This window comes from Dermochelys coriacea, chromosome 7 (assembly GCF_009764565.3).
Source record: "Dermochelys coriacea isolate rDerCor1 chromosome 7, rDerCor1.pri.v4, whole genome shotgun sequence".
Classification (NCBI taxonomy): Eukaryota; Metazoa; Chordata; order Testudines; family Dermochelyidae; genus Dermochelys; species Dermochelys coriacea.
The window spans coordinates 51,140,815-51,153,462 of record NC_050074.1 but is presented as its reverse complement, the minus strand read 5'-3'; the positions used below and the strand labels follow the sequence as shown (position 1 = coordinate 51,153,462).

General features: G+C 49.1%; 1 protein-coding gene across 6 annotated transcripts in view; it reads right to left on the bottom strand.

Annotated features, from left to right (window-relative positions):
* DAG1 (dystroglycan 1) overlaps window positions 1-4,951 on the bottom strand; it is a 104,373-nt gene extending 99,422 nt beyond the window's left edge. For 2 of the 6 annotated variants that reach the window (XM_038410655.2, XM_038410661.2), the window contains exon 1: window positions 4,662-4,783. The gene's annotated coding sequence lies outside the window, so the exon portion shown is untranslated. Of the gene's footprint in view, window positions 1-4,624 lie in introns of all 6 variants that reach the window. The other 4 variants (XM_038410660.2, XM_038410657.2, XM_038410658.2 and 1 more) reach the window with 4 other exon arrangements.
* Window positions 4,952-12,648: the final 7,697 nt, after the last annotated feature.

Sequence of the window (12,648 nt, the reverse complement as noted above, 5' to 3'; positions counted from 1 at the left end):
TTTGAAGGGACTAGAGCTTAGCTTTAGGGCCTACCGATTTAGACTTTGCTGGATAGGGATTAGCTTTGTTGTCCTTTACTCCTGATGAGCCAGCACACCTAAAGAGAGCACTGGAATCTACTCCTTCTTGTGCAACAGAATTGTTTACTAAGGGTACGTCTTCACTACCCACCAGATCGGCAGGTAGTGATTGATCTACTGGGGATTGATTTATCGCAGCGAGACGTGATAAATCGATCCCCAAATCGATGCCTCGGCAGGAGGAGTAAGCGGAGTCGACGGGGGAGCCGCCACGGTTGACTCGCCGCCGTTGAGGACGGCCAGATAAGTCGAACTATGCGAATAGCGTAGCTGAAGTTGCGTTTCTTAGTTCGAACCCCCCCACAGCGTATCCCATGCCTAAGATGCAATCAGTTACATCTGTGCCAACCCAATGAAGACAAAGGGTCTAATACAGCCTGCAGAGCCTTGATTACTGGCCATGCACAACATGGAAAAAACCTGGCTTAATTCTCAGAGCCTGGGGATGAGGGGGGCGGGAAAGGGTTTGCAGGGTTGGGGAAAAAAACAAAAACCTTTTCTTGTTAGTGAATCCTTTTTATCTCAAACATAAAACAATAACTTCTGTTGAGTCATTTTCAGAACGGAAGGGCATTTTAAAGTTTGAGGCAAAGAATCCAGAAGCACATACAGTCTGTAAGTAGTACTAGGATGTCTGGACCTGGCAAAATAGTAAGTGACTCAGGAAGGTTGGCACTAAGCACCATCAGAAGGTGCTAGGCTAAGAAAGCTAGCTATTCAGCTCACTGCAAGGCCATAAACATATCTCTGGACTGATCTGTGGAGGAGACTCCTGTGGAGTGCTGAAGGTTTTCTTGGAGAACATGATCTGTGATGCCATCACCTGTAATGAACATGCCAACTGGAATACTCTACAGATTCAGTGACTAAATCCCCACCCCATGCTCCACTTAAGAACAAAACATCATGAAACTTGCACTTTATTTACTTTCTAGAAATCACTGGTATTAGGATTTACCCCAAAATGATCCAGATCAGATTCTTTCTTGGAGTAGCTGATCAGTAGCTCGGGGAGGGGTTTGGGGAAGGGTGGAAAGCAGCAGGCAGGCTGGGGCCTCAAGGAGGGGGTGGAGCAGGGGCGGGAGAGGCGGAGTGAGCGCGGGACTTTTGTGGAAGGGGCAGAGCAAGGATGGAGCACCCCCAGGGAAAAACAAAAGTCAGCGCCTATCACTCCAAGAATCTAAACAGAAGATATCTTCAGAATTCAGATACATAGATACACATTGCCACCACATATCTTGGAAAATCTGCCTGTGTTATAAGGGAGCATAGAGACACTCCCAATTACCTTCCATATTAAGGGCCGGAACAAGGCTTGAGACCAATATGCTTGTCAAAGACGAGAAGTAGCAAGATCTAAGTAGCTAGGAGTAAGAAACCACACATTGAAAAATATACTGGATATATGCTCAATATGCTCAGTAGTTATAATGGAAGTTTATATAAGATTTATATAAGTTTATGTAAAAGGCTAGCAAGTATTTTGGAACTGGGACTCCACTAGAGCAGCATGGGCAGTGCAAGTTGATCAAAGGAGCTTGAGGAAACCAAGAAGTGATATTTTCAAGTCAATGAACCCTAGAAGTTTGACAGAAGGGGAGACTCATACATGCCATAGCACCATTCAGTACAACAGCTCCACTCCCACATGAAGTCCCTACAGTACTGCACCAAACTCAGGAGACGAGGGTCAAGACCGCAGCCTCGGTTCTCCCAACTGACCCCAAGGGGTAGAACCACCATGCAGAAGCCCAAGAAAAGACTAGGCACAAGAGGTAAAAGATGCAATGAAAGGTACAGCTGTGTGTGTAAGTTAGGTCTTTAATAAAATTAAAGAAGCCGTGTCCAATTATATCAAAAGGAAGAAACTCTCTGCCACTACCAAACCCTGCATTCAAAAGGAACACACACTTTAGCACCTTCATCTGTACATCTCCTCAGTGAAAGCCAGGTCATCCATTAGAACAGCTAGAAGAGCAATAAGCCATGAAAGGATGTCTATTGGTGCTGGCCTCAGTTGTACTGTAAGACACAGGTCTGAAAGACAAATGCTTTCAAGTTCCCAAGAACATCTCTTGCTGCCACCGCACACCCTACAGCAGGGGTCTCAAACTCAGTTTACACTAGGGGCCAGGGCCAGTCCACAAATTCTCCCAGCGGGCCAATAATGTCACTCATGCTGCCCAGAACCCACCCCCTCCAACTCTGCCCCCCACCTGCCTAAGGCTCTGAGAGGGAGTTTGGGTGGGGGAGGGGGTCTGGGGTGCAGGCTCTGGGATGGAGTTTGGGTGCTGCCTCTGGGCTGGGGCACAGGGTGTGGGTGCAGGAGGAGGGGGTGGGGTTGCAGGCTCTGGGAGGGAGTTTGGGGGGTGGGGAGGGGGTATGTGAGGAAGGGGTGGGGTGCAATGCTTACCTAGGGCTCCAAGGCAGGGCAGGCCTGGGGGCCTCCATACACTGCTGCCCCCAGGCACCGCCCGAACAGCTTCCCATTGGCCATAGGGGTGCTCGGGGTGGGGGCAGCGCATGGAGGCACAGCCCCACCCTGTCCCAGGGCCACAGGGAGGGGCTGGCAGCCACGTGGAACGAGCGCACAGAAAGCCGCTCAGCTCTACTGCACTGCCGGTGGTGAGCAGGGCCCCAAGCAGTTTTAAATTGCCCGGGGGACGTAGGGTGGAGCGCCCTGGGGCAGCAGGTGGGGCCAAGAGAGACCCAGCCCCAAAATTGCTGGAGCCCAGTGGGAAACATTGGGGAGGTTCTTGGACTGCAGATGGCCTGCTGGCCTGGACTTTGAGACCCCTGCCTTACACTGACTTATTATTAATACAATCTGTGGCTCAGCAACTGACAAGTAAAAAACTTCTTACAAACCAATTTTGGACAGGTTCATGCAACAAAATCTTCCATGAAGAATAGCCAGGAAGAGGGCAAGAGCTACTTTGGGGCTGGAGGGGCCAGCACTTCCTCCCTCCCTCAGTTTATAAACATCAAGAGAAGCCTTGTAACAAGGGATAGAGTAGGGGTGGGAAGATTCTCCTCTCAGTAGCTCTCAGCTAGGCACCAGTGGACACTGGTGCACAACTGTAACACCACTAACAGAACATGGCATTGGACAATGTATCCCCAGACAGAAATGAAGATGTCAGCCCTTGAGAAAACTGCTAGGTTAGGAGCCAACCACCCCTACTCTGCCTCGTTGCACTAGCACAGCTCTAACATAATCAGGAGCAGACAGATTCTAACAGCATTTGTTAGTGTGAACAGGACAATATGATTCTACAACCATAATGGGTAGAGTTATAGCTATTTGTCCATATAGAGAAACCTTGCCACATTCACAACCGAACCAGAGAACAGCAAGCATGACAGACTGTAGGGCCCCGTCATGCTACAATCAGCCTTGGCAAAATTCAATTCTTATTTTTTATAATTTTGATAATTAATAGGTTTATTTTTAAGATTTTCTTCAATTTTTCTTCATTTATATTTTAACAGTGTCAGGAAATTATGGCAGGACAGACAATAATTGTTTAACAATAGGAGATGCTGAGATTCAAAAAGTTAGAAGTTTTATAACAGTTAAAACACAAATTGTTATCACATGTCAAAACACAAAGCAAATATCCATAAATCAAACTAATAAGTTCTCAGGCAGCATTTTTCTTATTTTGCCGATATGAAATTTCACATATTATTGAGGAAAATATTTTGGCGTGCATGGTGAAATTGATGTTTGCGGACATATACCAATAAAAAACTAATCCTTCCAATCCTAACTATAACACACAACTAGAAGGACAAGGGAGTAACTACTGCACACAAGAGCATGATAACTTTTGTCACAAGAGCTGGAAGATGGGATTTCCAGCTCAATACCAAATAAGACCACCAAGTATGTCTACCACGCCCATCGCCAGGATATCCAAATGCAGAGGTGACCTCAGAGCCCAGTCCCCCAAGCCAAATGCAGCCTGAGGCACTTCAAGCTAAGTAGAAAGGGGTGAGTTTTATGCCTGGACTCTAAAAGAGGTCATGTGCAGGGTAACTCAAGGTGGGCTGCACCCTAAGAGACAAGGGCATAAAATGGGAGGGGATGGGAATGTAGGAGACACTTAAGACCCTAATCCTGCCTTAGACGAGACAGGATGTTCAGGAATATCTGCTAAGTGGCCAGGGAAAAGGGATAGGACCCCCCCCTCCCCAATCCTGAGCCCTCCCGTTCAGATGACTGCCCTCGCAGCACTGTTAATCCCCTCGCTAAAAGGCACAGCGCTAAAGATAACACGCCACTGCCGAAGGAAGCAGAGAACACTATCCCGAAGGCGCGCACAGGGCCCAACCCCCGCCCAGAGCCGAAACAGGGAAGAGCAACCCCCACCCCCGGGACGAGCATAGCCCCAGCCACCTCCCCACGACCCCGGCCACACCTCACGGGACAGGGCGAGCACAGCCCCAGCCTCCCCCTGACCCCATCGGGCCCGGCCCGGCCCGGCCCGGCCCGGCACGGCACGGCAACCGCGGGCCCCGCCACAAATTCCGGAGCTACCTCCTCGCCCCAGGCCCGGCCCGCGCGGAGCCCTCACCAGAGCGGCAACCGCTGAGGCAGCCCCGGCCGGACTCGGAAAAGGCCGCTCCCTACCGGGGACCGGCCACCACCGGCACCAACCGAGCGCAGATCACCGAGCGAGCGCGACCCCGCGCGGGCACGTACCTAGGGGAGGGGCGGCGCACGGAACCTAGCAACCGGCGGCACGAGCCCGCCACATCCAATCACAGCGCGTCGCAACCCAATCACGTCTGCTAGCCCGGCGCCCAACCGCCCAGCCCCACCGACAAGGATACGCTCCCGGCCCCGCCCAATGCGCGGGAACCCGCCCCCGGTCCCACCTATCGCTCTACCCGACCGGGGTGACACGCCCACCACCGACTCCCTAACTCCCCCGTTCCGAGGCCTGCCTGCCCCCTCGGAACACACCAAACCCGTCCCCCCGCACCACCCCCAGACGGAAAAGCCACTGAGCACGCTGACCCTTTCGTCTGCGATTTGTGGGGTGACTGGCTCAGTACGGGGGAGGCGCCAGACCCCCTTTGATGTGTGGGGTGATGGGGTGAGTGCAGTGGAGGGGCCAGACCCCCCTCACGACGTGTAGGATAATGGGCTTACTGCGGGGAAGAGGCCAGACCCATCTGCGATGTGTGGGGTGAAGGGGTCTGCGCGGAAGAGGCCAGAGCCTCCCAGAGGTGTGTGGAGTGATGGCGTCGATGTGGGGGAAGGGCCAGACCCCCTTGCAATATGTGCAGTGATGGGGTCAGTGCGGGGGTGGGTCTAGACCCCCCTGCAACGTGTGGGGTGAACGGTCAATGTGGGGGAGGGGCCAGACTTCCATGCAATGGGTGGTGTGATCAGGTCAGTATGGGGGAGGGACCAGACCCCCCTGTGGTGTAAGGGGTGATAGAGGCAGGGGAGGGGCCAGACCCCCCTAGGATTTGTGGAGAGATGTAGTCAGTAGGGGGGAAGCGACAGACCCCCCCCTGCAAGGGGTGGGGTTATGGGGTCTATGTGTGGGAGGGGCCAGACCCCCCTCCAATATGTGGGGTGATGGGGTCAGTGCAGTGGAGGGGATAGATGCCCTCCTCACAATGTGTGGGGTGATGGGGACAGTGCAGGGGAAGGGCCAGGCCCCCCCTGCTATTTTTGCACTAATGGGGTCAGTTCAGTGGATAGGCGAGACCCCCCTGTGATGTGTGGCGTGAAGGGGTCATTATGTGGAGGGACCAGATCCCCCCGCAAAGTATACGGTGATGAGGTCAGCGTGGGGAAGGGACAAGACCCCACTGTGATGTGTGGGGAGATGGGAACAATACACGGGAGGGGCTAGATACCCCTGCAATGTGTGGGGTGATTGAGATCAGTGTGGGGTGATGAGGTCAGACCCCTCTCCAATATGTGGGATTATGGATTCAGTGCAGGGGAGGGACTGACCCCCCTGCCATGTACGGGGTGATGGGGTCAGTGCAGGGGAGGGGCCAGATGTCCCCAAGAGTTATAGGGTGAGAGAGTCAGTTCGGGGGAGTGGCCAGACTCCCCGTGATGTGTGGGGTGATGGGGTCATTGAGGGGGAGGGCTAGATCCCCCCTGCGATGTTTGCAGTAATGGGGGCAGTTTGGGGGAATGGCCAGACCCCCTTGTGATGTGTGGGGTGAAGGGGTCATTGTTGGGGAGGGGCCAGAACCCCCACAAAGTGTGGGATGACAGGATCATTATGGGGGAGGGCTAGACTCCCCTGTGATGTGTGGGGGTGATGAGGTAAGTGTGGGGGAGGGGCCAGACCCCCCCTGTGATGTTTGGGGTGATCGGGTCATTGCAGGGAGGGCAAGACCCAGCTGTGATGTCTGTGGAGACAGGGACCATACATGGGAGGGGCCAGATACCCGTGCGATGTGTGGGGTGATGAGGACAGTGTGGCAGAGAGGTCAGACTACCTTCCAATGTGTGGGGTGATGAGGTCAGTGCAGTGGGGGCCAGACCCCCTGCACTGTGTGGGGTGATAGGGTCAGTTTGGGGAAAGGGCTAGACTGCCCCCCCATGATGTGTGGGGTGATGGGTTCACTGCAGGTGTTAAGGCTGAATCCCCACTCTGTCACTCTGAGTGCAGAAGGTAGGGGCTATAAGGATTTTTAAAATGTATATGTGCCACTCCAGGCTTGTATTAAACTCCCAAGGTTACAGCTTTTCTCTGACCTTGGTTTTGTAAACTCTGCCACCACCCAAATGCAAAAAAACCCCTTTGAGGCCAGAAAGGAGCACTTGGGAATTCCTCCCTGTGGGGTACCTTCAAGCCCTTTCACCCCTAGATCTTAAAAGAAACAATTACAAAAATTAAGCATCCAAAACAGCTTTCTTGGGGGTTCAGCTTAAAGGTTACAAGCAAACAAAAGCATCAGGAGTTAGCATAGAGGAGATCCACAAGCCTTAAAAAATAAACAGAAATAAACCTGATCACATTTAGCTAAACATTCTGATCTACTTACACATTTGGAGTTCAGATAAGTCGTTCTAGGTATGATCTGATTATTTATGATCATACCTGTCTTAAAGCTGCTTATAGCATGGCTGCTCTGTCCCTCCAGCCCAGAGAATAACAGACAAAGGCAAAGTTTCTTTCCCCATTTTAAAAAGTTCTAGCCTTCCCATTGGCTCTTTTGGTCAGGAGTCCACTTTTTTCCTTTTTCTTTACCTGTGGGACTTCTTAATCCTTTACAGGTAAAGCAAGTAAAGAAAAGCTACCAAGAGGGATTTTACAGCTAACTGGCTGGCTGGGTGTCCATCAAAGAGAGCTACCCACCCCACACACACTTTATTTATCACATGCCCCCCAAATCACAGACAGTGCTGGCCAGCCTGGTTTAGGTCTTGGAGGTTTAGGAAACAGAGTTAACAAGATTCATGCACATCTAATTTTACTAATAATTACATGAAGAACTAAACAGTACTTTTTACATTTCAGGGACTACATTGATATAGAATATAGGGATATTTTTACCCTGCTGATTCTGGGAAACCTTCCCGGGAGAGTGCATCAGCCACTTTGTTAGAGGCTCCTGAAATGTGTTGTATTTCAATATCAAAGCCTTGGAGAGCTAAACTCCACCAAAGAAGGCTTTTGTTACTCTCTTTGACGGTGCGAAGCCATTTCAGTGCAGCATGCTCAGTCCGCAGGTGGAACTGCTGTCCCCAAATGTATGGACGTAGCTTTTCCAGAGCATACACAATAGCATAACATTCTTTTGCTGAGACTGACCAGTGGCTTTCGCTCTCAGAAAGTTTTTTGCTGAGAAACATGACAGGATGGAATTGTTGATCTAGTCCTTTCTGCATTAAATCTCCTTCTACACCATGCTCAGACTTATCTGTGATTACGACAAAAAGTTGGTTGGAGTCTGGGGCTCTCAGTACAGAGTCAGACATAAGGGATGTCTTAAGCTGGTTAAAGGCATAACTTCCAGTCCACTGAACTGCATTTGGCTGCTTTTTCCTGGTCAGGTCTGTCAGTGGGGTCGCAATTTGGCTGTAGTGTGGTACAAATTGTCGGTAATACCCAGCCAAGCCCAAAAAGGATTGGACCTGCTTTTTTGATTTAGGGACAGGCCAATTTTGGATAGCATTTACCTTAGCCTGTAGGGGGTTGATAGTTCTTTGACACACCTGGTGTCCAAGGTACATTACCCTGTTTAGGCCTATTTGACACTTTTTGACCTTAACACTTATGCCTGCCTCCCTTATGCGCTGGAAGACAGCTTGGAGGTGTTCCAGGTGTTCTGCCCATGAATCTGAGAATATGGCCACATCATTGAGGTAGGTGACAGCAAATTCCCCAAATCCAGCCAGAAAGTTGTATATCAGTCTCTGGAACGTCGTGGGTGCATGTCGCACTCCAAAAAGGAACCCATTACATTCATGCAGCTCTATGTAGGTGATGAAGGCTGATCTTTCCTCAGCTGGGTTATCTAGCGGCACTTGCCAGTACCCCTTAGTTAAGTCTAAGTTGGAGATGAACTGGGCACATCCCAGTTTCTCCAATATCTCATCTGTGCATGGCATTGGGTAGTTTTCTGGGCTAGTTACGGCATTCATCTTTTGGTAGTCCACACAAAAGCAGATTTCTCGATCTGGTTTGGGAACCAGAGCCACTGGAGCCCATGCACTTTCAGAGGGATGGATTACACCCATCTGTAACATGTCCTTAATCTCCATTTCTATTGTGGTTTTGGCTTAAGGAACCATCCAGTAGGGTTGGGCTCTAATTGGGTGAGCGTTACCTGTGTCAATGGAGTGGTACACCCGTTCTGTCCGTCCTGAAGCGGCTGAAAACATGAGCCTGAAGCTAGTGCACAGCTCCTGGATTTGCTGTCGCTGCTTACTCCCAAGGGTGATAGAAAGGCTCACCTCTTCTATGCCACTGTTGCTTTTTCCTTCACAGTAGATTCCTTCAGACCACTCAGCGTTGTCTCTCTCCTGGGCTGTAAATTGGAGAACCTTGCTTTCTCAGGAATAAAAGGGCTTTAGAGAATTAACATGGTATACTTTAGGTTTTAGGGTAGGGTTTGGGAATGCTATGAGGTAATTAACAGCTTCCAACCTCTCTTGGACCATAAATGGCCCCTCCCATGACACTTCCATCTTACTGGCCTGGAGCACTTTTAGGACCATGACTTGGTCACCTACTCTGAAGGAAAGCTCTCTGGCATATTTATCATACCAGGTCTTTTGCTCTTGTTGAGCATCCTGTAGATTTTCTCAAGCAAGGGCTAGAGAGTCTTTGAGGGTGTTTTGCAGGTTGGTTACAAAGCCCAAAATGTTAGTTCCTGGAGAAGAGGCAACTCCCTCCCACTGCTGCTTTATGAACTGTAATAGCCCTGTGATATTGCACTTCATATAGTTATTGAAATATGCTTGTGGGTGTAAATATGACAACTGGAATGTGCTTTTTGCTAGATACGGCATGAGACATCTTTGCAAAGGTTATGATCTACTGAATATATTCATCCTATTTGTATGCACATATCATTTTTATATCTAAAGTTACGAGCATTGGCTCTATCCTTGTATTTGAAGTATTTGCTGTAGGAAACACATAAGGGAGGTTTGGCCAACATATTGTGAAGGGGCTAGTCAAGTAATTGGGAGTACTTGACTAACAATGGACTTTGGGAAATGCCAGTCCACATCTGAGCTTTCCTGGGAATGTTCAAACTAACATGTAAACAATGGCGTCAGCCTAAAAAAAGCTGATTCATTCATGGACATGTGGCTTGCTCAGGTCGCTACAAACTTCATCTTATTGCTGTGATTTTACACAGAAGAACAAAGGGGTTTCCTCCCACAAGAGAGAGAATATAAGAGGCCCTGGAAGCCTCTCCATTTTTGTTTTCAGCTGGCTCAAGAGATGGCCTCTCCACCCTAAAGAGATGCCTGAAAGAAACTGGAACAAAGGATTGTAGCTACGGAGGTGTGAGTGATTGCTGGACCCAGGCCATAAACTACAATGTTGGTCTGAAAAGGATTGTACCTGAGATAACATCTAGGGTGAGAAGTTAGTATTTGTAACTAGATCCTTAGTGTATTAAGTTAGCCTTGTGTGTTTTATTTTATTTTGCTTGGTAACTTACTTTGTTCTGTTACTACTTCTGACCACTTAAATACTACTTTTTATACTTAATAAAATCACTTCTGCTTATTAAATTAACCCAGAGTAAGTAATTAATACGTGGCGGAAGCAAACAGCTGTGCATATCTCACTATCAGTGTTATAGAGGGCGGACAATTTGAGTTTACCCTGTATAAGCTTTATACAGAGTAAAATGGATTTATTTGGGGTTTGGATCCCATTGGGAGCTGGGTGTCTGGGTGCTGTAGACAGGAGTACTTTTTAAGCTGTATTCAGTTAAGTCTCCAGCTTTGGGGGTGTGGTTCAGACCCTGGGTCTATGTTGCAGCAGGCTAGTGTGTCTGGCTCGACAAAGCAGGGTTCTGAAGGTCCAAACTGGAAGATAGAATGGGCTCAGAGATAATCTCAGCCTATCAGGTGACAGTCCAAAGGGGGGCTCTGTGACCGAACCCATCACAGGCCCCTTAACTTCATAGCCAAATGAGTTCAAAGAGTGAAAACCCCAAACTGGGATGTGGTACAGCCCTGTAGGCAAAGAGCAACTGCTGTAACTAGGTCCCAATCATTGGAGTGTTCATTCACGAATTTACGTATCATGGCCCCCAAAGTCCCATTAAACTTCTCCACTACACCATTTGTTTGATGGTGGTAAGGGGTGGAAACCAAGTGGTTCACCCCATGAGCTTCCCAAAGATGTTTTATTGTCCCTGCCAGGAAGTTAGTTCCCGAATCCATAAGGATGTCGGGGCCAACCTACCCTGGCAAAAATGTCTGCCGATGCCTGGCTCACGCTTTTAGCTCTGATGTTGCTTATAGCTACTGCTTCCGGACATCAGGTGGCAAAATCCATGAAGGTCAGTATGTACAGCTTTCCTCTGGTTGTCTTCTTAGAGAAAGGGCCCAGAATATGCACAGTTTCATGCTGAAATGGAATCTCAGTTATGGGCAGTGGCTGGAGAAGGGCTGTCAAGGTTCCTTCCCCGCTCTGAACTCTAGGGTACAGATGTGGGGACCTGCATGAAAAACCCCCTAAGCTTATTTTTACCAGCTTAGGTTAAAACTTCCCCAAGGTATTTTACCTTTTGTCCCTGGACCTTCTTGCTGCCACCACCAAGCATCTAACAAAAATAACAGGGAAAGAGCCCACTTGGAAACATCTTTCCCTCCAAAATCCCCCCAAGCTCTACACCCCCTTTCCTGGAGAAGGCTTGATAAAAATCCTCACCAACTTGCATAAGTGAACACAGACCTAGACCCTTGGATCTTAAGAACAATGAAAAAGCAATCAGGTTCTTAAAAGAAGAATTTTAAAATTAAAGTAAAAGAATCACCTCTGTAAAATCAGGATGGTAAATACCTTACAGAGTAATCAGAATCATAACAAGAGAATCCCTCTAGGCAAAACCTTAAGTTACAAAAAGACACAAAAACAGGAATATACATTCTATTCAGCACAACTTATTTTATCAGACATTTAAACAAAACGGAATCTAACGCATACCTAACTAGATTGCTTATTAACTCTTTACAGGAGTTCTGACCTGCATCCCTGCTCTGGTCCCGGCAAAAGCAACACACAGACAGAGAGAACCCTTTGTCATCCCCCCCAGCTTTAAAAGTATCTTGTCTCCTTATTGGTTATTTTGATCAGGTGCCAGCGAGGTTATTTTAGCTTCTTAACCCTTTACAGGTGAAAGGGTTTTTCCTCTGGCCAGGAGGGATTTAAAGGTGTTTACCCTTTTCTTTATATTTATGACAAGGGCCTTGACCTATTCTTGGGGCTTTCCCACCCTCTGGCACACCTCACAAGACCAGACATAGGTAGAAACATCCTTGCCATTCCCTCTCAGTGGAATGATTTCCCCAAACGGTCTTTGTCCTGTTCACCCCAGCATGATCACAAAGGTGACGTGGGCTAAGCTCAGGAGCTTTTCCCTATACTTACTTGGAACTACCAACTGTCTCTGAGGATGCCAGTCCTCCATATGCCCACCAGAAAGGGTTTCCTTGTATAAGAGTCCTCCTTCTACAGCAAACCCGGACCTATTGGAAGAGCTGAGAGGTGGTTGGTCACTTTGTGCCACCATGCAAGCTCCTTGAGATTTTCATCCACTTCCTGCTCTGCCTGGAACTGCTCCCTTGATGCTGGAAACACTAGTTTCTTGCTGGGTTCTGGGCTTGGGCTTGGTACCATTGGAAGCGATGCAGGTGATGGGGGTGTCTCCGTCGATTGTGAACTGCTTTCTGCTGGTGCACTTGGTTGTATTTCAGGCTCTGGTTGAGCTTTTTGTGCCAGTTTAGCTGCTGCTGCACGTGCAGGCTCTGTGGCTCCCTTAGGTGCTCGCTCACCTGACTCTGGTGGGATTGCAAGCACGGCCTCTGGTGCTGACTGCTCTGCCAGT